The sequence below is a fragment of the Ursus arctos genome, unplaced genomic scaffold (genome assembly GCF_023065955.2).
Source record: "Ursus arctos isolate Adak ecotype North America unplaced genomic scaffold, UrsArc2.0 scaffold_21, whole genome shotgun sequence".
NCBI classification, from domain to species: Eukaryota; Metazoa; Chordata; class Mammalia; order Carnivora; family Ursidae; genus Ursus; species Ursus arctos.
The window spans coordinates 25,095,098-25,121,581 of NW_026622886.1; positions in this window are offsets into that span (position 1 = coordinate 25,095,098).

A 26,484-nucleotide genomic window follows, 5' to 3' on the forward strand; every position below is an offset into this window, starting at 1 on the left:
TCCTACTAGCAAATCAACAGCTTTGCTCTTATATCACATGGTGGAAGGAGTGTGAACTGTAAATTGACAAAGCCTTGTAGGAGATAATTAAGTACAGTACCTAAATGTAACATTATTTTAGCTCAGTGAGGTCACAACTTGGCATGAATTTGGACATCATACATACATTATTCTATAAATTCCAATTTGACAAGCTTAAACTTTGTTAATCATGAATGATCTGTACTTTCCTCTACAAAATAGAATTGTGTTTAGGAACATGCCTATACATACACACTCACCCACATTCACGTGAATGACAAAACCATCCTATCAGGAAGAGGATACTTATTATTGACATCTTCTCTTGCTCCTTAGATGAATTTTTGTTACCTACCCCGGCCTATCCATCCCTGACATCAAATGACTGAGTGGGCCACTTTTTCTACACTTGACATTACAATACTACTTCCAACATTCACCTAGCCTAATAGTTCCCTAGACCTCACTCTTTTCTTTCTTAAGTAATAGCCAGGGTCTTTATAGATAACAGTGGTGATATGTTAGTAGTTATCTAATTCTTCCTCACAAATAAATCCATATATATTTGATTTGGTATGTTTGGAATGGTGAGGCCTTAACTGAAAATTTTAGGCATTTTGTGGGAGATCTTTCAGGCCAAACTTCCAATTTATCAGATCACAACACTTAGGCAGCCCATTTTAAGAGATAATGTGAAATGCTCCATTTAATTGGGTTAGTTCGATGTGGCACCATTTGAATGCAAGTGAGAACAGCCATTTGGGTGTTGATAAAGTTTAGGATCACAGACTATTCGGTTAAATTGAGGACTTTGCATATATTTTGTTGTTGCAAGAGATTTAAAAATATTCTTTTATTATAAAGAAATTGTACAAGAATGTCCTAACATATTGCAGTTAGCAATTGATATGTATGTGGATTGTTCTGTAGATTGATTATCTTCCTAACCCTATTAATCAATTTGTTCAATTTTTTGTTCTTACTTCTAAGATTTTGCTAATTTGGAGGATATAGTGGTAATGAAAACATTATTGCTGTGCTTTAAGAGGTCTTCAATCTATGCACACAAGTGTAAATTTAACATTTGTTTCTTTCTGTTATTCAAATATGATTCAAGAATCCCTCATTTAAGACACTTGTTCTAGAGTGAAACTTGAAACTCAACCAATTTGCAAAGTATGCCCATGAATTGTAGGAGAAATAATCAATAATAAAAATAATAGCAAATGTAACAAGAGATTACTCATGTAGGAAATCCATTAGATCTGTTAACTCATTTAATCCTCAGAAACCTATGGCTTTCATACTGTTGCCATTTTACAGAGGCTTAATTTAACTGTGGCTTAATTGGCTCACGATTACACATAAAGAAGCAAATGGTAAAACACTAAAATGTGACTTTCTCTTAAATTTCCCTGCTCCTAAATCAACTTCTAAAGCCACAAGTAATTCTAGAAAAATAGTTAGCAGGGCCATTTTTACATGAATCAAGGGAGTAATTTATTTTTGTTTCTACTTTCTAAAGACATGGGAAGCTTTAGAGTCATTTACATACATGTTTCTGGCCCTATTGGATACTCTCATTTCCAACTATTTTTTTTTTCTTTATTTGGATTTCATTTATAGTTTCTAAAGCTAAGATTACATGTAGCCTGTCTTTAGTGTGACCACAGATCACTAGTTCTGTGGAGTGCTAACAGGTTGCATGGTCCGTTACGTTTGTTTTCTTTAATAATGGAATTCTTCATTGTCCAGTATGTCAGTATGTGTCATGATCTCCCAAGAAGAAGATTATACTTTAAATAAGAGGTCTCATATTTATCTGCCCCCCAGATTTTATATGTGCACATCTTATTTTTTAAATTCAACTAGCCAACATATAGTTCATCATTAGTTTCAATGTAGTGTTGAATAATTCATCAGTTACATATAACATCCAGTGTATATCTTAAAGGAATGGTGTTCTTTGGAAGCCACTCTGGGGGAAAAATGGACTGAATGATTATAATTAAGATACTTGTAATGCCTAATATGATGTATGTTTGCTCTATGAATATTAAAATACCTAAGAGTAATTCATCAAATGGGAGATGGACCAGCCTTTTAAATGCATAGAAGAATAAAAAAAAAAATGTGAAGCCTTCTGAGAATCCATGTTTACTGCTGAGTTTATCCTGGCGAAATAGTTTCCCTGACTCCATTGCTCCTCCCCTTGTGCTGACATATGGAGAAATGCACTGGCATACCTTGAGGACTCTCCACTTCTGTAATTTCATCTACGTTAACTTTTCCCCATTATCATTCTCTTCAAATAGCCATAATTTGAAAATATGAATTGAAGTCCAGAAGATCAGCTATCTTAAGCTAAAATTATATCCAAGCACTGTGAATGAGTTTGTTTCAATAATCTACTGCTTTTTAATGGGATGAGTAGCAAAAAAATTGTGGTCATCTTTAATCTACTGAAGTATTCTTTCTTGCATTTTTTACTTTCTTTTCAGCTATAATTCTAATGTAGCTTTTTTTTTAAATGCTGTGTTCACAAAATGCCTCAACCTTTTAAATAATTTAATACCCTTGAATCATTACTTTTAGATTAAATATCTGCTTCTGAAGGAAAAAAAAATATGTGGAGGTGAGGTGGAAAATGTAAACAGAACAAGTCAAAATAAAACATCTAGGAAGTTATTTATATGATTTTAATTAATGCTTATTACAATCTAATGCTGACTGTTGTCAATTCCAATGTATCTAAGTCAAATGCTTAAGTGCCTTTACTTTTTATATTGTTGACAGAACGCATGGAAGAGGAGATAGTGAGTAATCTGTTTTTGTATTTCCCTCCCTTTGGCAAGCTTAATATTGCCTCTGCTTCAAAAAAAAAAAAAAAAAAAAAAAGAAGAAGAAGAAGTATTAAAAGAAACCCTCTTCTTCAAGGGAAAAATATGGAACTCTTAGAACTGAATGAGGTCTCTTAATGATGATGAAATATGTAATTCCCTCTCCTAGTTTGTTTTTCATTCCATTCCTGTCGAATATTTCTAATAGTAAATCCTGGGGTGGTATGACAACTTGATTAGTTTACTATATTTCACATCTGTCCCAGTTTCAGTAGATTTTTCATATACAGATTCAAATAGATACTGATAAACAATTTGCTATAAGGAATGAGTCTCCCTTCTGTACCTGGTGTCAGGTGTCATATGCTATTGGTGTCATATGATATTATCCCTGAAATAAATATGTTTCATTGGCTGCCAGCATCTTGACAATATACTGCTGTACCAAAGATAAAACCCAATCACTTGACACGAAATTTATGAATATTTTAATTTTGTTGGCTCTGTTCCTCTGAGGGACTCTGTAGGACATTGTTCCTGAAGAATGTCAAAAATATAAAGAAAGGAAAAAGTGTTTGTAGTTAATGATTTCTGCTAACTACTTCTAAATGCAGCCAAGTTTTTGTCTCACTGAATTAAATGGGATGAAGCCAGGGTAATGCTCATGTTGGTGTGTGGCTTATTTGTCTGGGGTGTTATTCATTCCACTGAGCAAAGAAGGCTGTATTTCCTCACAAGTTTTTAACAAAATGTCATATTTGTTGGAAGTTGTCCCAGTAGTAACTTATAGAAAAGTGCTCATGAACCTTGTCATGTCAGAGAGAAAAATTCTGAAATTCACAATGGAAAGCACATTTCATATCTTTGGGTTGTCTGTATGCTTCAAGCCAATGTTCTGGATTATCTTTCTTCTCAGGGATATTCTTCACGTGTTTACAAATGAGCCTGCTCCTTTTTTTCTATAAAAGCGATCTTCATCTCACTTTACTCCAGCAAGTCTTTAAATGTTACTTCAAACAATTAACCTTTGGCGGCTGCTTAATTTTTGATACTTCTGAATTTATCCTTTATAGTTTATTTCTAGAACTTTGTGTAAGTTAGTGTTTTTTGGATAACAAACCACCCAAAATATTTAGTTGTTTAAAATAACCACTGGGGCCCCTGGGTGGCTCAGTTGGTTAAGCATCTGCCTTCTGCTCAGGTCCTGATCCCCAGGCCCTGGGATCCAGCCCCGTGTTGGACTCCCTGCTCAGGGGGAGTCTGCTTCTCCCTCTGTCCCTCCCCCCTGCTTGTGCTCTCTCTCTTTCTGAAATAAATAAATAAAATCTTTAAAAATATAAAATAAAATAACAACCAATTTTTGTTTCTCCTGAGTCCACAGGTCAGCTAGATAATTTTGCTGATTTAGACCAAGTTCAAATGATTTCGAGTGGGCTCACTCATGTGTGGTCAGTCACCTGGTGGTACGCTGGAGGCTACCTGCTCTTCGATGACCTTCATGAGGTCACTTAGCTCTCCTTCAGATGATTATTACATCATTTTATAGGCTAGCCTGGGAACATTTTCATGCCAATGACAAGGGTCTATGAAAGGAAGTTGGATTGTGCAAGGGCTAGTTAATACTCTGCTTGCATCAAGTTTGCTACTGCACCATTGTCCAAAGTAGTCAAATAGCCAGTCCCAGAAAGAGTGGAAGAAGAGATGACTATCAAAGGGCATGGATATAGGTAGGCCTGAGACATTATGCCTATCGATACCTTCTACCACAAATTTTATCTGAATAAAATGGACATGCAAATGAAGACTAATATATAAAAGTTCCAACTACAAGGATCATTAAAATTCAAAAATAATGGATATGCACCTAAGGGATTGGTTAAATAAATGATGATACATCCATATGATCAATTTTACGTAGTCATTGGAAACACTAAGAATAATGTAAATAATATGGAAAATATTTATAATATTTTAAATGAAAAAATAAGATACAAGCTTGTATATGCAATAAGGTTTAATAGTTAAAAACCTTTATATGTATGTATGCAAATAGAATAAAAACCACAAAAATCTTAACAATGATTACCTACAGGTAGTGAACTTAAAAATGTTAATTTTTAATTTTTTTTAAGATTTTTATTTATTTGAGCAAGAGAAAGAGCCTGAACAGGGGAGAAGTAGAGGGAGAGGGAGAAGCTGACTTCCTGCTGAGAAGGGAGCTGGACACGGGGCTATATCCCAGAATCCTGGGATCATGACCTGAGCTGAAGGCAGATGCTTAACCGACTGAGCCACTCAGGTGCCCCTTCAATTATTTTTATTTCCCATTTTTAAATAATCAGCATATAGTATTTTATAATTAGAAAATAATATAAAATAAACATTATATAAATGGTAGCCCATGGTAGGCAGGATTCTAAGATAGCATCTAAAATTCCCTTCCTCTGGTATTATGTATGCTGTATAATCTCTTCCCCTTGAGTGCTAAGAGGGAATATGAATGCTATAAATTTCTCTCAGGATTAGATTATATCATGTTGAAACTGAAGGATTTTGAAGATGTAATTAAGGTCCCAAATTAGTTGACTTTGACTTAATTAAAAGTAAGATTATTCTGGGTGGGTCTGAGCAAATCAGATGAGCCCTTAAAAGGGGCTGGGTCCTTTCCGAAGGAAAATATTCAAAGCATGAGAAAAGTTACCCTGCTGTTTTTGTAAAAGTAAGATGTGATATTGTGGGAAGTCCATGGGGCTAGGACCCGAGGGTACCCTCTAGGAGCTCAGAGAGGTTCTATGTCACTCTAAACAAGAAAATAGTGAACTTAGTCTCACAGCCCTAAGGAACTGAGTTTTACTCACAACCAGTGAGCTGAAAAGAGGACCCCAACCTTGAGGAGATTGCAGCCCTGGATGAAGCTTGGATTTCAGTCAGCTACCCTGTACCCAGACTCCTGACCCACAGAAACTATAAGAAAATAAATTTGTTTTGGGGCGCCTGGGTGGCTCAGTCATTGAGTGTCTGCCTTCAGCTCAGGGTGTGATCCCAGGTTCCTGGGATCAAGCCCCGCATCAGGCTCCCTGCTCTGCTGGGAGCCTGCTTCTTCCTCTCCCACTCCCCCTGCTTGTGTTCCCTCTCTCACTGGCTGTCGCTCTCTCTGTCAAATAAATAAATAAAATCTTTAAAAAAAAAAGAAGAAAGAAATTTGTTTTAAGAGGCTTAATTTGTGGTATGTTGTTATGCACCAATAGAAAACTAATACACAGCCATTCAGAGCAATACAGTTTCAGTTTTTAAATTTCCTGAATTTTCTGGAGAGTTGTTGCAAGTAATACTATATGACTCAAAATCATGCCACTATCATAGACAGTGTTGATTAACATTATTGTGCACATTCACTCTTACAACATCTCAAAATGATGATTTAATGTAAGTTATGCATTAAATGAGAGTCACAGCATGGACAGTTTGTGCTACATGGACAGTGACATAGAAAATGAAGTAGAATAGTAGACTCTTGGAATTAGCAGGTTGTTCAACTATCACAGATTTAGGATTTTACTGGGTGGATCAATCAATATTTGATTAAACAACAGGTGATAACGTATGTTCCCAAGGTCATAATTAGTGGCATAAACTTTCAGCAAATTTAGAGCATGTAAATATTTTTCATATGAACAATGTATAAAAAAACATCACAAATGATAATAACAACCCAGAATTTGACAGTGTATAATACTTAGTGTTCTTCCTATCTTCATTATCTCTGGCAGATAGTTATCTTTTCCTCCAAGCTCCAACTTAGCATCAAAATAATTTTCAGGACAGCAACTATATCCAATACATCTGATTTGGCTTGGGGAATAAAATCAATTTTCCCTTGAGAACATAGCATTTACTCCATGATTTAAATAGCCCAATTTTTTCCAATGCATTTCAGCAATCGAAGACTAACTAGACAAAATCTGTTTCATCTATTTTCATTACAACTTTAAAACAGGCTAATAGAATTTGTTGTAATAAAGTTCAGAAGAGTTAATACAATTTGTGAGAAAGTGGCATCAAACATATTATGTTGATTCCTTTTCTTGATGGTGTCCAAAAGTGGCTGGACACCATTGTAGCTGTGACCCTGAACTTGAGCAAGGTCACAACCATGCTGTTTAGAAGACTGACTCCTAATCATTTCTTTTGACAAATCTCAATTGTCTTTCCTTCTTTTCTTACCCTTCCAGGATCATTTGCTGTGCAACTTTAGAGACTCTTGTCTGGGCCTCAGTTTATAAAATGTAATGGTTTAGTCTGTATAAATATAAAATGGCTTAGTCTATAGTAGCAGTTCTAAAGTATGGCCTTAGATCAGCAACATCAACATTACTTCAGAACCTCTTAGAGATATACATTTTCTGTTTTCACCTGTGACTTAATGAATCAGAAACTCGGGTTGAGGAGTGGTCGGCATAGCATGCTTACTTAGCAAGTCTGCCAGGTGGACTAGATTATCTCAGAAACACATTTTAGACCTGATGTTGTCTCCCTCTAGTAGCTTTAGGTTGTTGCACACACAACTGTGATTTTTCAGAGTCCCGGCTTAGCTGAGCATGGGGACTATTTTTAGTTTAGAGAGGGACCAAGGTTATTCTTCTTTGGGAATGGTTTCAGGTCTACAGTGTTGATTTTAAAATTAAGGGATTGCTTGCTTTTTCCCCCAGTACGCTTCTCTTTTTACTCTGTCCCCTGAAGGTCCTAGCTACATATGTCCCCATCTTGTTACCCTTGGCTCTAGGAAGCCACGTTTTCCAAAAGTTTTGTTTTGATGTAAAATGAAGGAAGGCTCCACATTGTAGATAGATTAAATTTATATATCACAAACTCTTGCAAATTCATTCCTTATTTCCATTAAAAAATGTGATAGATTAAATTTATATATCACAAACTCTTGCAAATTCATTCCTTATTTCCATTTTAAAAAAAAGTGAGGGGTGCCTGGGTGGCACAGCGGTTAAGCATCTGCCTTCGGCTCAGGGCGTGATCCCGGCGTTATGGGATCGAGCCCCACATCAGGCTCCTCCGCTATGAGCCTGCTTCTTCCTCTCCCACTCCCCCTGCTTGTGTTCCCTCTCTCGCTAGCTGTCTCTATCTCTGTCGAATAAATAAATAAAATCTTAAAAAAAAAAAAGTGAGAGAGAAGAGGCTATTAGCTTTGGATTTAGATAAAACTGAGATTGAATTCTGACTCTATGATTTAAAATTCTGTAATATTCTGTACATTACCTGATGTCTCTGTGTCTTTTCCTTTATACTCTGTAAAAACAGAAATACTGACAACCCCGAAATAAGACAATATGAATGTGATTACCTGGCATGTAACAGGTGCTCAATAAATTGTACTTTTGTTCCATTTCCCTGTCTCCGCAATCAGGGATTGGGTGCCAGACAACTCTAGTTTCCAAAACCATTTGCTGCTTGAGCTACCTGGCCTACATCCACAATCCCTATGTTCCAGCCAAATAAGCTTCTACCTACTGGCTGAAGATTTCAACTTTGTGGAACAATCATTGTCATTGATTCCCTTCACTTTTGACTTTTTTTCATCCTTTTACTCCCTTTGCCAATGATGGTTTTCTGGTTGGCAGTAAACAATCTAATCCAAGGAAGCATCCAAGTTAGTAATAATAATGATCACAATTTCAATAATGATCACAATTTCAACTAATAATGAAGTTAACATTTATTGAGAATTTACCATGAGTCAGGTACTTTTATATGTAATGATTAATTAACTCATCAAAGCAACCTTTAGACATAGGTAGTAATGTTATCCCCATTTTATGAATGAGGAAACTGAAGCACAGAGAAGACAGAAATGACAGAGCTGGACTATGAGCAAGCATATAAATAAAATAGAAATTCTTATGATCTGAACTTCCATGGAAAATTTCAAAATAACTAGACAACTTAAGCAAAATATTTTGAAAAACCAGACTCACATATAAAGCTCTTAAAATGTAATGATAATTGAAATGAATAACTGTATTGGGGAAAAATAAAATTCAGCTTATTTTATTGTCCTCTTTGACATAATTCACATACAGATGCCTCCATTTATTTGTAATGTCCAATATAGTTGGATCAAGTTCTGAACTGTGGAGTGTGTATGGATGGGTGTGTATATGTACATATCTGTGCGTTCATACATGGACAAATAATTTTCACAATACAGAAACCATACTGAGACACTTTATGAGTTTAAGAACCAAATCAGATTATCAAGGCTTATTTGACATGCCAGATTCTAAAACACATAGTCGAGTACAAATGTACATTTCCTTAGAGTTACCAGTTACTTACGAATACCATTTTATCTGAACAGGGAAGTTGTCAAAGAAAGGACAGGTTTAATTATATACAATCTGTTTCCAAAGCTGGGCTTGCTATTCCCTTCAGCGCTCAGAAGCTACATTTAATATCCATTCAATCATCTGTGGAAAGCCCAAACCTCAAGAGACATTAAAATTCTCAGGGATAGGGAAAGAGAAATATCATTGTCATAACCTCTGCCTTTGAGTTCATTTTCCAATAAATTAAGTCAGTTTAGGGATTGTTTAATCATCTCAACCATATCATTTCTCTCCTACCATGTTTACCTAAACGTAGGGTTTTACCTTTTTCTATAATTCCTACGAAACAGCTGTATTCATCTGCCCCATCCCACACACAGAGCATTTTTATTTATTCTTACAACAAATATTAGTGAAATCTACAATATGGGTCATCCACGGTGTAGGAACAGGGATATAAGTGAGATAGAAAATATGTATTATATAAGAAAACATGAAATAGCAGTACATGTTCTTAAAGGATGAAGTAGTGTGCATTTGAGGGATGGGCTGTGGGGAACAGGAGTCGATTTTGCTTTGCATAAAGTGGCCAGAGGAAGCCTTCTGAGGAAATTATGTTTACCCAATCTGATATATATTTTTTGAAAGATTATTCAGGCTCCTGAATAAAACATGGGTGTGTAGGGACAAGGGCAAGAGGAAGAGTAGAGAGATCAATTAAGGAAGCTATTGTTCAAGAGAGTGATAATAGTGGCCTGAGTGAGGGTGGTAGCAAGGAAAATAATGAGATCCTGCTATTTAGACTATGCTTTAGAACAGTTATTCTCAAAATGCCATCCCCTCACCTGCAGCATCAGGCCACATTCTAAATTTACTGAATCCAAAAACTCTGGGAGGGAGTCTCAGCATCCTGTTTTAAAAATTCCCCTAGGCAATTCTGATGAATGCTGAAATTTGTAAATCTACTACTTAAGAGTTGACAAGACATGAAGATGGCAAACGAGCCAAAGGCAAAAATCAAGAATGACTAACTCCTAGTTTCATCTGTTTTTAGAGGAGAGTATGAGTAATAGACTTTCCAGGAGATGAAGGAAGATAAGAAAATTTTCTCTTTACAATTAAACAACCTCGGAATAATGTTGAGTATCTGGCTAAAACTTCCTCAGCCATTTCTGCATCTCAGGCTTTGGTGGGCCACTGCAATACCTAACTTCTGTTCTTAACTTCCTTCCTCCTCTCTTTTCTCTTCTGTGCTCTCCCTGCTTCCAGTTTCTGCTCATTGGTAATGCATAACAAATTTTCCCTCCTCTTTGGCTCATCCAGTCTATGAGCTAAAAACTAAAGGCCTAACCGTCTCTCCTTCAATGTAATTTTTAAACATAGTTCTTGTTCAATGAACAATTCTAGATCAGCTATTAAGAAAATACATTTTCACTCCCACTAAATGGGAAAGTCAATTTTGATTTGCAAAAATTTGAAAATAATTTCAGTAATAATTGGATTATTTTAAAAATTGAAAAAAATTAAGAATAACTGTGTTTAAATGTTGCCAAAGATATTCATTAAGAGTTTTTAGATTATTGGCCAGCTTTGATGGTTTTTCATGTCCATTTGTTTGGGACTTCAAACACAGTTAACTTCACTTTGAAGCTTATTATTCAAATGCACTTTTATTTTTTTATTTTTTAAAAGACTTTATTTGAGAGAGAGAGAATGCAAGCACACATGCACGAGGAGTGGGGGGTGGGGGTAGGGGGCAGAGGGAGAGGAAGAGGGACAAGCAGACTCCCTGCTAAGCATGAAGTCCGATGTAGGGCTTGATCCAAGACCCTGAGATCATGACCTGAGCTGAAATCAGATGCTTAACCCATTGAGCCACCCAGGCGCCCCTCAAATGCATTTTTATAAACATTCTCTGAAGTCAAACCAATACTGATTCCACTCCAGTTTTTTACGGAGTCTTTCTCAAATTTTGGTGGCAATTATTACTATTATACTTTAAAATCTGATACTTACTTGAATGGATAGCTTAATAATTCATTATTTAATTATAAAAATTTTATGTTTCCCATTTCAATTATTGTACTGCAACATTATTGCACCTCTTTTTAATATTGATGTGATAACACTATATAACAGAATTCTTTTCTTTTAGAACTGTTGTTCTTTTATAAGAATGCTGCTCTATTAATCATAACTGTGGCAGCTCAATTCTTGGATTGTAGCATAAAATGTAATTTATTAAAATCTGTCCAAGGCAGATCTGAGACAGGGAGTTCAGTATTTATTAATGCCTTCTCCATTTTAGGCTTAGGGAAAGCTGAATTAAATACAGTAAAACTTGTGGCACTGTCTTCACACTCCATTTTTTGAGGCACAAAAAAGTCTCTATCATCTAGAATAGACTAAAATAAAAATCAACTTCGGAAGGCTTTTGACATTTTTGTGTTTCTTTACCTTCTAAAGAATTGCCTTTATAATTAAATGCTAAGCCACTGTACTGTATTTTCTTTTAGATTGATTATTTGCATATGTATTTAATATATATTAAATAAAAACATACTTTTTTGATAGGTAATATGGGGAAAAGATGATAATTTGTTGAAGGTAATAGAGTCCATACTTTGTAAGCTGTTAATGAGAGAATAGTAAATGTTTTCAAAATAATTAGCTGCTCTTCAGAATTCAACTTTTCTGTTTTCAAATTAGTTTCTCTTTTTTTTTGCATAATATAAGAATTGTTAATAATTTCTGCAGTATTTATTTTAAAAAGAAAATAAAAATAAAAATCTTGAAAGGCACTCCAATATCTCTATATTAAGGTCTGTGGTGACTTTCTAATGTGTCAACTAGGCTAGAGTACTCAGAATTACCTTCGTTCTATGATTCCTGTTAAGGTGAGCCATGAGAGAAATTCTAACAAGATTTGGAGGGTGGAGGGAAGGTCGCAGCCATTTTGTACCACTGTTCATCTTCTGTCTCGCCCTGTGGCTCAAAGGAGCATTGGGACTAGGTACGTGTAGGATGCTTTCAGCACCAAGGTCAGCAACAAGAATGGCAGAGAATTCAGACAGCCGTTGGGGAAATTACTGCTGAGTCTTCTGAGACTCCAGCCAGCTCCTGATCTTCCCTTCCTCACTGCTGCCCTGTGTACCTCAGGCTATAGCACTAGGAGTGGAGACAGCCTTGCAGGGCCTGTTGAAACAGGTCTCTCGCCTGCCAAATATGTAAGCCCCACGATAAATCCTTCAGTGTGTGTGTGTGTGTGTGTGTCCTGGTTGACTCCTGACAGTTGCAAGGTCTAAACTTCTTTCCCTGGACATCAAGCATTTCTCGATCTTTTATAAATTGCTTTTCAAACCTCGTACTCATGCACAGTTCTCCACATAACATAAAATTAAGTCATAATTATCTACCTTTCTTTAGAAACACAGCCGAGAACTTTTGTAACTTCATTAGTCTAGGAACTTCTTTACCCCCATACCACCCACTTGGCACCTCTCAAAATATAATTTGTTGGTGATGATGGTGGTTGATTTTTTATTGTTTGTGTTTTAAAAATTTATTGTTAGTTTTTGTCTAAATAATTTTTGTATAAATAATTTCTTTTTCTGAGTTACACTACTTCCCACTCCACCTCTAATAGTAAATACCTTTAGAATGCAGCCCACATAATCTCTTTGTATTACTCTCCATGCAACATTGAACACAGTCACTTGCACATTAAATTCTCTATAAATAACTGTTGGATCAAAGTAAATCTGTCAAAAATGATGAAGGGTCTGAGATTTTACCCTGTTTCTAAGCTAACAAGTTATTCTGTCCCAGTTTTCTAGACGCTGGCAGAAGGCCAAAGACCCCAGGAATAGAGACAGAGGACTTTATGACTCACGATGCAGCAAGCAGCATGAGCTTCATGTTTGCATCAGTTACTCTTGCCCCCAAATCCTGGGGGGCGGGGGGCATGAGGAATGGCCCAGATGGATGCTGCACCAACAATGGATCTGTGTCACAGCTGTGGAATCCTGAGCATAGGTTTTCCCCAATTTTATTAAGGATGGACAGTTATTGTCTCTATTATCCTGGTCAGCAAACACATATGCCCACTGGCTCACATGGAGACACTCTCTATCCTTTCAGGCTGTTTGTTGCACAAACATCCTTAAAAGATAGTCCAGGCCAAAATTGTCACACAATGTGTGAAAAACCATGGAAAATTGCCCCCCAGTAGAATCATCTACTGGAAAACAGGAGCTATTTCTTAAGCTCAGTGACATGGCATTTTGAATATCCTTTATATTTAAAATCTTGGTCTCTTTTCTTATAATACAGCTTTTGTTTTCTATAGATCTGATCCCCAAATATTTACAGCTTGGGACAAAAATTGCCTTATACTCTATAATTAAGTACCATTGAATCTGGCATGTTATCCTACTTTAAAAGCATATTGCAAATCACATGCTATTAATCTCCATGGAGATAGCTGAGCTGCCAATCACCTCTTAAATTCACAAAAAATCAGTGGACTGTGTGGAAGAAATTGGAACATTTGGGACTAGATAAATCTATATCAAGTTGTTCCTGGGAGATATGGTGACCAAAATAGCTTACTTGAGATGTACATCCAATTTCATTCTTTTTCTGTGCTAAATTTTATAACCAAGCTATTCCAAAGAGATAAAAGAAGTATGGCACTTGTAGTGAATGGCTGGAGGAGGAAACTATTTTGAATAACATGGTCGATAGTTGATTATTAGGAATGAGATAAAATAGCATTGAAGAGTGCATTTCTGAAAAAGCCAAACCATGAAAAATATTTATATACATGCAAATTCTACATATAATCACCAGCAGTTTGAATTTGAGTTTCCATTTATTTCAAATGTAGACTTACGTGCAAAATATTAATTTCATAATTTTAGAGGAATGTGTGTGTGAAGGGAGATAACAAAATGAATAGACCCTTAAATAAAAGACTGTGTAACTGTATGACATAATCATATATATTACCTATTTTATCTTTATCAGTTTTATTTGATATGCAGGGAATTTATGAAAACTTTTATTTCATTAATATTAAAATGGATTCAGAGAGTTTGTGTGTTTTTCCCAAGGTCGCAGAGCTATTAAGTAATAGTGTATTTACTAGAGCTCAGCCTTTCTTGGCTAGAGTTATTTTCACCATGTTATTCAGGTTTATTAATGACATCTATTATTTATTAAACATTCAAAATGTGTCTGGCACCGTGTGAGAAGTTTTGCTTGGGCTATCTCATTTAATTTTCATAACATCACTATCAGATAGGGTCAATTATTATCTTCACTATATTCCACATGTAGTAATTTTACAAGGTCCAGAGAGGGTAAAAGTTTGATCCCAGCCTCAAACTTAGGAATCCCAGAACCAGGAATCTTAACTGAAAGGCAACCCTAGAAATTCGTTTCAGCAACCTCTTGATCACACATATCCATATCACACACCAGGGATTTGAAACACTTTTCTGTCAATCACAAAATGTATTTTTAAGATTCCATCAACCTCTTAAACTTCAGTAGAAACTCATTAAAAATGTAAATTCAAGCAAGCTCTTTTAACCAAATGATAAATCTTGGAGGAAAATATCAACAGAAAATCCTGTCGATAAATAGTAATTTTTATAATGTATGATGAATAAAGTATCATCAAGCCATCTCTTTTAAAAGTCATTTTGAAATATGTTAGCAGGTAAAATATTTTCATTTCTACCGCAGAGAGTTAACATTACATTCACTTTGTACAACATCCAGTGCTCATTTGATCTGGCTGATGATTCAGAGGCAGGAGCTAAGCCTAGGTTCTGTTTATTATTCTCTGCAAATTTCATATTACTCTGTGATGTTCCAGAAACAAAACAATTATTATTCATCTCCCACAGGGAAAGCAAAGCTGTATACAAAGCTGTAGCCAGCCTTCTACAGCAGCATTTTATAAGGAAGAGTTTCCTTGCAATTTTGTTAAGGAAAGAAAAATAATCAGAATGCATTCAAGTTCGAAATCCTTGAAATCCATCCCACCTACAAATCTAGTAGATTTTGAAGTCACATTTTAAAGCAGTGGGAATTCAGAAGAATTTAGTGAGACATGCTGCTAAAAACAAAACAAAACAAAAAACAAACTACAGAAAGATTCTTTGTATTGGCTTTGCCTTTTTAGAAATAGTAAGACAATGCAATATTTACAAAGAGCTGCATTACAAAGACTGAGAAATTAGATCAAATTTATGGTTAGAGAAAAATAGATTTTTGTAGTTTTCCATCCCTTTCTGTGAGGAAACTTTTATATAGAAATTCAACAGAACGCTGTCTTGATATTATTGTTTTTTTTTCTTTCCAAGTTTTTATTTAAATTCTAGTAGTTAACTTGCAGTGTAATATTAGTTTCAGGAGTAGAATTTAGTGATCCATCACTTAGATACATCACCCTGTGCTCATCACAAGTGCCCTCCTTAATCCCCATCACCCATTTAACCCATCCCCCCCCCATCTTCCCTTCAGGTACCATCAGTTTGTTCTCTATAGTTCAGAGCCTGTTTCTTGATATTATTATAAACTCTTAAATATACGTGTGGTAAGCTCAGACATTTTCATGATAAATAATTTGCATTATAGGGAAAAAGAAACACTCCAATGTCCCCTTTTCCAGTTTATCCTTTGGACCAAAGTTGCACTGATCTGGTTACGCCACACTTTAACTTAATGTTTAAAGCTGCATGTTGAATGAGTTTAGTGGCAGTTTTCACCATATTCTTTAAAAGATATGGTATAAGTAGAAAATGTCTTACTCATCTCTCTGATTGAACTGATGGTAAAGTACCAAATAAATAGATTTTATTGATTTTTCTTCTTTCTTGTATTCCTAAGTGACAAACGGAAGAAATCTCTTAATTTAGTACTTTTTAGTTATAAGATGTCAAATGAATTATTCTATAATGCCTTCAGAAATTTCTAATTTTCCAATGATGCTAATTTTAACAGTCTTGTTTGCTTTAGTGCTACTTAATTTGGGGTAGGATTGTTTGTATAGCTGAATGGAACTAATAGATCCAAGTGGGATAAATTATGTGTTTTGTTAGGAAATGCAGCAGTATTTTTGAAAAATGACTGTGGATGGAATATTCATGACAAAATTCCATTTTTTAGGCCACAAAAACATCCCAGCATATTAAAAAATAAGAATCGTTGACCACATTCTCTGATCACAGTGCAGTAAAACTATACATTAAAAACAACAACAACAACAAAATTCTCTTACTCATCTACAAATTATATCAAAACAAAACACAAAACTGCCTCTTAAGCAACTCAGGAGTTATAAGGGAAGTTTGATCACAAATTACAAAACCTCTAAAATTATGGCAATTAAAGCCTAAGATATAAAAATGTATGGGGCAGCTAAATAGGGCTCAGTGGAAAATTAATAAATTTAGTACATGTACCACAGAGGAAAAATAAAAAAGAAAGAAAAATAACTCAGACATTCAAGACACAATGATAGGAAAGGAACAATAAAATTAAAAGAAAAGCAGAATGAAGAAAATGTCCAGTGTTAAAGCAAGACTTGAGTTAGACAAATGCAAAGGAGAAGAAAAAATCAAAACTTCCTTGTCCTTCTTCAGTATCTGGTTGTTTGAAGAGATGATGTCTGCTGCATCATCCTGCAAACATGAGAAAAATCTGAAGACCAGAGAGGCTAGCAGAGCAGAAAGATAAAAGGCTCAGGACTCTGCATTCATGGAATGCACATTTATTGAGTATTTACTCTGCTTTAGGCATGATTCAAAGCTTTGGGAATAAAATGGAATAAAAGCTATAAAAATCCTTCTTCTCATGGTGTTTAAATTCCACTGATATTCAGGAAGAGCAATTAACCAAGAAAAAAAACTTAGTTAATTTTACAGTATACAGAGGTATATGGAAAAAAATAAGAGTAAAGCACCTCAGGAAAGATGTGGATGGTAGTGATTTTTAAATAGGTTGGCCAGGATAAACCTCAATGGGATGATGATATTTGAATGGACTTGGAAGAGTTGAGGGCATTAGCCACCCAGAGCCTTCAGGGAAGTATTAACTTGAAGTTATAAATGGTCATATGGTCACATGTTTCTGTAGAATTTTCAGAAATTTAACTTTTTAATCTTCAATTAGGTAACATTACTGTCTCTTAATGTCAAATTCTTCTTCATAATACTCCTATTTTTGTAGGGTGGTGTCTAAATGCCATAGGCATTTTTGGAAAACCAGATAAAATGAAGTTGAGCTGGGGATACATTTAATATGATAACTTATGATATGAGTTCGATAGGATATATGTATATAATTCTCAGTAACTTCCATTTATAGTTATTGTATGGCTGGTCATCCTAAGATAAGAATGACTTCTAGAAATAATCCTAGTGCTCATGGAACTGATATTTTGAGAGTTGTTACCTAAAGATGAAGGGCCAGAGACCCTATGATGTACGAATTATGGTACCCACAATATTATGTTATTGCTCTAGAGTCTAGAGCTTTTGACGTTTATGGCATTTACAGCTTTTTGAGAATTAGCATTTGTTGTGATTTCTTTTTTATTCTTTTTTAAAGAGTATTTACTTAGAGAGAAAGAGCATGAGTGCAAATGGGGGGGAGGGGCCGAGGGGGAGGAGAGAGAGCATCTCAAGCAGACTCTGTGCTGACCATGGAGCCCTATGATCACAACCCTGTAATCATGACCTGAGCCAAAATCAAGAGTTGGGAGTTCAACAGACTGAGGCACACAGGCGCCCTTCTTTTTTATTCTAATAATGATTTCCTTTTTACTTTACTTTATAGTAACAATTTTGTTTTGTCTTTCTTAACAAGATTCCAAATTTTATTTACTTACACAAAACTTAAAGTTGCCTTTAAAAGTTACCAAGTAGGTGCATGCCTGCTATTTCTGGAAAGTAGGAAGGTCACAAAAGTGTATTACAAAAGGGTGTTTGGAAAGCAATGAACAAATGGGAGGAGCCTAGTAAGAGATTAACTCAGAGTGGTAATAGGGGCCAAATCACATAGGGGCCAAATCACATAAGCCAGCCCAATAGAAATATACTGCAAGACACACATATAATTTTACAGTATCCAATAGCCACATAAAAAGTAAAATAAAACCAAATTAACTTAGTAGTATATTTTATTTAACTCAATACATGCAAAATATCTTCTAAATATGTAATCAACATAAAGCTATTAATGAGATAGTTTGCATTTGTTTTGTTTTGTTTTGATTGTAAGAACTGTCAAATCCAGAATATACTTTGTGCTTAAAGCATATCATCATTTGACCCATGCACATACCATGATCAATAGCCACATGTTGCTAGTGGCTGCTGAAATTGACAGCATTAGAATATGTAACTTCAGTGAAATGGGCAGGGTGTGGAAGGCAGTCAGCAGAGAAGGGGCATGATTTGATTTGTGGTGTAAAAGATCACTCTGCATTTACGAGCAGACTATAAAGATAGAAGGTTTGACGTAGAAAGAGAGGTTAGAAGGCTATTGCGATAATTCAGCAAGAAAAGAAAGTGCCTTAGATCAAGACGGTAGTAATGAATCTAATAAAATGTAGTCAGATTCTGTATATATTTTAAAAGTTAAGACATCAGATTTTGCTGAAGAGTAAAGTGAGAGAAAGAAGGGCAAAATTTGTAAGAACTAGACAAATATCAATGCTACTTATTGAATAGGGAAGATTGTAACAAAAACTGGTTTGAGATTTTTTTTGGGGGGGTTAGGGGTTGTTGTTTTGATGATATTTTTGAGCCAGTAGACCAACCAATCTTAACTCTTTATGTGATATAATTGTCTGTATTTTGTAAGTCATTTTGAGTTGTATTACTACTTACAGCTGAAAGTTGAATACATATATTATGAAAGGTGGTGATATTTTTTCATTTCATTTTTCTAGAGTTTTCATATCCTTTAGCCCAATTAAAAAGAAAAACATAAATATCGTAAGTTTAATAAAACACACTTTGGATAATGACCGATACTGAATGTTGTATAAATACGATGTTCATTTGCCAGGTTTTGCTTGAGCAGTGCCAATTAATGCCTCTTTTCCCAGTATAATTATTGATAGTAGCCCCTTTGACTCTCAGAACTTTTGCTTTGGATAGTAAATAACATACTTATAGTACATCATCTATTACCACAATATTGTTGTGTTACAAAAGTGGCTTAACACAACTATTACTTTTTAAGAATCTGAGCTTAGTTAAGTGGATCTGCTGATTAAGCCAGCTTGGATGCTCTTGGCTGGACTTGTTTATACTTTTGTGGTCAACTAGCAGGTTGGCAGGTACCTGCTGGTCTAGAAGGACCTCAGCTGACATGATATGTATGTTTCACTTGGTCTTCCTCCAGCAGTCCATCCCTGGGCTTGTTCTCATAGTCAGTTCAGAGTTTTGAGAGGGTAATTGGAAGCATGCAAGCTCAAAACTAGCATATCATCATTTTCACACCAGTACACTAGCATATTCTTTTGGTTAAACAAAACCACAAAGCCAGTCCAGAATCAATGGGGCAAGGACTAAAAAGTTATAGAACAAAGGTTATTAGCCATGGTGAAGCCATTAATTTGGTGTGTCAGTGCAATCAACCAGTCACTTTGCCTCTTCTGTAAGTTCCCTCATTTTTCTCTAGTCAACTACACATGCCTTTTCAAAGACACAGTTTTGAAATGATATTTTAAAAGAATATCTATATATTCTATAATGCTTTATTTTTGTATTTTATTTTTATATATTCTATAATGCTTTATATTATGAGATCTCTATAATGAACTCACAGTAACCACTTGACAAACTCATTTCATTAATTTATTTATTCTTATTTTTTAAAGATTTTATTTATTTACTTGACACGCAGAGAGAGAGAGAGAGCACAAGCAGGGGGAGCAGCAGGCAGAGGGACAGAAGGAAGCAGACTCCCTGCTGAGCAGAGAGCCCAATGTGGGGCTTGATCCCAGGACCCTGGGATCATGACCTGAGCTGAAGGCAGACGCTTAACTGACTGAGCCACCCAGGCACCCCGACAAACTCATTTTATAATATTCATTTCCTTTACATTTTTCTCAAAGATATATTTCCATGGAAACTTCCAAATTCCCCTAAAAATTTTTTTTATGTTTGATATAGATAGAATTATAGTTATATTTTTGTCTGCATATTCTTGAAATGTGTTCTTCCTTCCTTGATAAATAAGCCTGCTGGGAAAATATCAGACACAACCATTTAACAAAACTTGCCAGAGATATAATTTGTATTTTCAAATTCAAATGATTATTATACTCAATAAACATTTCTTTGAAAATTACCATATGCTCTTGATTGCAAATAACAGTTATGAGTATTCAGGAAGGCCATATATTGATTTGCATCCTTTCAATAACGGATGTAGTGTTTTCCTTTTGTCTATGTGCTCATCACTATTCTTCAATATCATTGTTCTCCATGATTTTATACCATATAATGTCTCCTGTTCAAAAACGTAAGGTAGTACTTAAGGATCTTGAAATATATTCAGTATTATAACTGTCTGCTAATAAAATGGCCTAATATAAGGCATATATATAATATAGTCTTCAGGAGCTGTAGTGTATCACTTTGTTGGAAAACTTGTCTACTAGGACAGATTTCTTTCCAAAGTATCTTATTCCTTTAAAAATCAATTTCTCATTTGTTGCTTGTTATATAGATGCCACCAGACCTGTGAAACACAGTCTTTTATGTATAGGGACAGATTATTCTAAAATAAAACCTTTTTATTATTATTCAGAAAATTGGATAATTTTCACAGGCTCACACAAATTATTGGCTGAAGCTTACTCAATGGAAGAATTGTTGCTTAGTATTTATAGTTTATTTTGGGATTAAGGAAACTTCATGAACCAAAACTCTCCATGTTGAAAAGTGCCTTGGATAAAGAGATATACTAATTTTTTTCTTAATGAAATACAATGTTGTAAACTTTCCCAGAGGAAATACAAAGAACAAAATATGAGGTTTCCTTTTATTTCCTTTCAGCTTTAACAGGTAATGTCATGCTACAACAGACTACAATTAGTTTCTTCTATTTAAAATATTAATAATTCTTTCTAGATATTTTTATTTTTTAAAGTAAATGCTCCACTAAATTCTTATGTGGTTGTGGAAAACCCATAAAAAGGCGTTCATATAAATACACCCAGAAGAAAATATCCATTTTGTATGTACCAGTAATCCTTTAGTATAATAAATAGGGGAATGGAAAAACATATACTTTTTTAAATAAGGTGTACACAAGAAAATGTCTATATCATTCATGGAGTCTTCTATAATGAAGCCATCTCTTACAAAGAACAAGGAGCTGAGTCAAAAATGACTGCTTATTGCTAATATTCTAGTCATCCAAGTTATATTGCAAAAATTTATCTCATCAAAGATCATAGTGGTCAAGTAACAATATGATATTCTTGATAAATGAAATTTGATAGTTCCTAGAAACATGATATAATGATTCTCAGTAACAAGTTTAGATTGTCTTTCAAGAGAAAAAGAGATTACCTACTCAACATTATTGGAATTCAACACTTATGAAATTCTAGTTATACAATTGTTTTTCATCTCTTACATATCTAATTAACAAAACTGCAAAAATATTTTATTAATATAATTGATTGCAGAAACAAGCTATTAGGTTCTGATAGTCAAGTGAGAGAAAACAGATTTAAACAGGGAAATACCTAAAATCAAAACACGTGTTTTGCAAATAGATGAGCTTTTCTAGAAAGAGTGGCATGGTCCAAAACTTTTGAATTAATATTTCTTAAAGGTAACCATGACTGTTCTCCATTGTCTTAGAAAAGCCATCCATGGTAATATTGAATCAGTTGTTTTCTATTCTATTCTGTGTATGTCTGTATTTCTTCTCTTATGTGGGAATGAACAACCTCTTAGATAATTTGAGATCATTAGAAATTCAAGCTTCTGTATTGCTATATTGTCCTATAATGAATTTAAATTGTTATGCTCTAAATTGAACTCTGGTAGCTGATTTGATGGTTACTTTATATATCTTGGTTCTCTCTGTTTCAGCCTGCAGTTTACCTTTTCCTACACTCCTTCCCTGGTCTTGGATTTTGTATCTTTCTAAGCATTGGTTGAAACAATGTTTTCTTGGCAACTCTTTGACTTCTTGATACTTAGCTTTCCAGAAAAATAACCATCCAGGTAAATCCAGGCCCAGTTGCAGAAAAATTAGCAAATAAATTCCTGTTGTTTTAAGCCCCCAAGTTTTAAGACGGTTTGTTCTACAAAACTATGTGACTGATGTACCCCATCCCAAATATTTGAATTCAGTGTGGTACATTTAGTGTTAAAGCTCTTCAGATGATTCTAATGTGAAGCTGGTGTTGAGAGCAATAGCCTTAGAAAATTGAGATCACAGAATATTTATCCATAGAAATTCTGAGTAAAAATATTTGAACACATTAACTTTTTAATACTAGGAAGTGCAGAGCTTTATATATAATAAATGTCTCTGGGACCTGTTTCTGAACGTAAAAAGGCTTGTATTAAATATAGATTGTTGAATAGAAAAAATAAAGTTGTCACTGGTGTGTGAACAATTTTAGAAAAGGATGTAGTGAGCTTACTAAGAACAAACTTGATCACAGTTAACTAAGTTGTTTATTTGATGCTTTTAATTAAATTATTAGGTAATTTGTTAAATTACTAGGTTTTGTTAAAGTATTAGGTATGATAATATTTTGCTAAAATTTTAGTGCACTTTGAATAAGAAGTTTGTCATTTCCTAATAAGACATTTTCCTAGAGTCTCAGTCTATCCTCAGCAAGATATAGAAAAGTTGGGGGGGGGAAAGAAGAAAAAAGAAAAAGAAAGAAAGAAAAAAGAAAAAAGTGCACTTTTCTCTTAAGATTGATTGATTTTTGAGGGAGGGAGGGGCAGAAGGAGAGAGAATCTTTAAAGCAGACTCTGTGCTAATCTCCCAGCAGAGCCCCACAGCAGGGAGGGGCTTGATCCGGGGCTCAATCCAGGACCCTGAGATCATGACCTAAGGTGAAACCAAGAGTCTGACACTTAACAGACTGTGCCACCCAGGCACCCCTATCACCTCTCTCTTATAGAATAAGTCTGTAGTCCTTTCAAGTCACAAAATTAATCTCACTATATTAATTACAATGGCCAATCTTAGATCATAATCGAAATTCTAGATTTGACTAAAAGTTGAGGTTTTTGCAGTCCATAGGAGTTTGACATTGACTCATTCTCCCACAAGTATTTTGCAGATTTTTCAGAAGGCTCCCTGACTCTCATCTGCTATTCGCTATACAAGAATCAAGAGTTTCTATTTTGTTTGTTACTTTTTCTATCCTTATGAAATTATTATTATGTCTATTATTCCTTCTATCTTAGTGACACTTTCATTTTTTTAATATTAAGATTTAATGCCTTACCATGAAGCCCCCTTTGACAGGACTTGAGAAACATAATCTTCCCCTCACATGAATGACTCACAGCAGGTCCATGAGAAGCATTCATAATCCCTGTTGGGAAAATATTTTCAGATTTGTGCCCACCCCCCGCCCCCCAGAAAATTGCCACTGTTCTTTTATTCCATGATAAAAGCAGCTAGTCCACCTGTATTTTACTCACTAGACCTCCCAGATGGGCAGTATGTCAGTCCAGGGGACACATACATGCTCTTCAAGAATCCTGTTTTAACACCCTGTCCCTAATTGAGAGGATCGTTCTCTTAGGATCACCTTACTTCCTCAGTAACCTTGATTTTGCGAAGTGGTTAAGTGTCATAGAGCTGGTTTTCAGTAATCTACGTGTATGCCACGTAGAGTCTAGCACCTACTTTTGAATGTGGTATTGCTTAATTTTAACATCCTCTTCACTAGTCTTTTTTCATTTCCCAGGTCTCTTGTATCATTGTATCTCAATACTGAGTTCTTAGGTTTTGGGGTTTTTTTTTGTTTGTTTGTTTGTTTGTTTGTTTGTTTTTTAGTCACTCCCTAGGTGATTTCATGCAGTCTCCTAGCTGTATGCTGAGAACTCTCAGTATCTCATATCCAGTCTGAATAGCTGGTCTGAATTCCAGACTCACATATCCAAATGTATAAACATAATTTTTGCTTGGATGACTACTAGACATCTCAAATATAGCATAAATAACCCCAAGTCTGATTTTGCCCATTCTCTATGCAACTCCTACAGTCTTTACTTTCTTGATAAAAGGCAATTCAATTCTTTCGATTTCTTGGCCTAATATGTGGGAGTCATCCCTCACTTCTCCTTTCTCGGATTTCATTACTAACAGTTATAACTTCTATTAGGTCTTCCTTACATGTTGTTCTTGATTTGGGCCACTTTTTCTTACCTCCGCTGCGCCCCAGTTGTTCACACTACCACCCTCTCCTACCAGGGTCTCTAACACCTTCTCAAATCCCTGCTCTCCAACCCCTTTTCCTCTTTTATTTTTCTCTATAACATATTATCCATCTACTTGTCTCTTGCCACTAGGATGTGAGCCCCATGACAACAGGGACTTTATTTTGTTCACAAATTTCATCTAGCTAATACTGCATGGCACATAGTTGGTCCTCAATGACTACTTGTTGAATGAATAACTGAACCAACTTTATTTATCAATAAATAGTTATTACTTTCTTGGTCATTTTAATTAACCTTTATGTGGAATGGTCTTATTTTTGTAAGACTCTAATAAGCCAGTTCAGCTCTGAAGAATACAGATGTATCCATTATCTTGCATCTATTCAAAGCAAGATTAATCCTTGAGAATATTCTGTTATTTTAATGTAAACATTCCCAAAGAGCATTTCATAATTAGTGTATATTATATAGCACCTAGTAACCGGAGTAGTTAAGGATGCTATTGTGAGGCATACTCTTTTACATTTATAATCTGTAGTATTTTCCCATAAGCATTAGCGACTTTTTTGTTTTGTTTTTTGTTTTGAGTTTTTTGGGGGGGTGGGGGTTGCATATTTTTTCACTCTTTTTAAAAGTTCTCTCACCAAGGTATGTAGTATTACCATTATAAAGTGTCCTCCTGGCTATTAAATCTTACTAATCAGTCAGTTACGGTGTTCTCCTATGGAGTCCGTAAAGGTCTTAGAAAAACCTTGTGTTTCATATTTGAGTATTTCTTTCTTCACAAGGTAGTGGAGGACAAGGGTCAGAGAATGAAGCAATTCTACTAGGAGAATAATGTGATCCTCTAGTTCCAATTTCAGATAAATACTTAGAGAAATTCAGAGTAGATTGTGAGTTTATTTCTGAAAAGGAGGCACTAAAAATACAAATGCTTACACTAAACAAAGCAGTGAAACAGCTGTGTGTACTGGCTTATTTAGCTGTGCTTACCATAGCACTCTGTGTATCTGCCTACAACATCATTGATCACCGTGTCTGACCCTTGTAAGGCTCTCCATTATAGACAGGCTCTCATTCCTTTTTGTATCAGGATTAAAAAGAAGCGTTCTTGATCCACAGTAACCACTATGCTAAACTTTTTTGATTATAAGTAAATTTACTGCCATATTCTTATACAAGATTTGTACTTTTTAAAAATTTGCTATGATTTTGAAAAATCATCTGAGGATTTACTCTTTTGGAATTATCTTGTAAAATATTTTGCTGCCCTAAAAATGGATTATTTTATTTGACTTTTATTTTGCTTTTTTATATGTTTTTATTTTTTTTAAGAATAGGCATGGATTACTCTTGTAATTCAAATATAGGATTAAGAAGAATCTAAAAATCATTCTTATTACTTCATTGTCTTACTTAATTTTTGTTCTTGCATGGTGTTTCACCGCAAATATTTACTGAGTACCTAATATGTGTAGGGTCCTATATTAGGTACTTTGAGAAATACTGAAATAAATAGAACATATATGTTATCCCTAGCAAACATGGTCTGGAACTCATTGGAAAGATGTTTGTGTGAGTGTGTGTGGAGGATGGTGACTGGGAGGTGCAGTAAGTAGGGAAAAAGAAATGCTGTTTTTAATAACTTTTCTCGTGGTAGAAATAGTGACCCCATAGTGAGTTTCCATTACACTTCTTATATTATTTGGCATGTTGATAAACAAGTCCTTTGCTATTTATGAAAACAAAATAGAAAAAAAATTTATGGTTTCTAAGCAAAAGTATTTAAGCAGAGTATTTGTAGATACTGCTTGTAGGTGTATA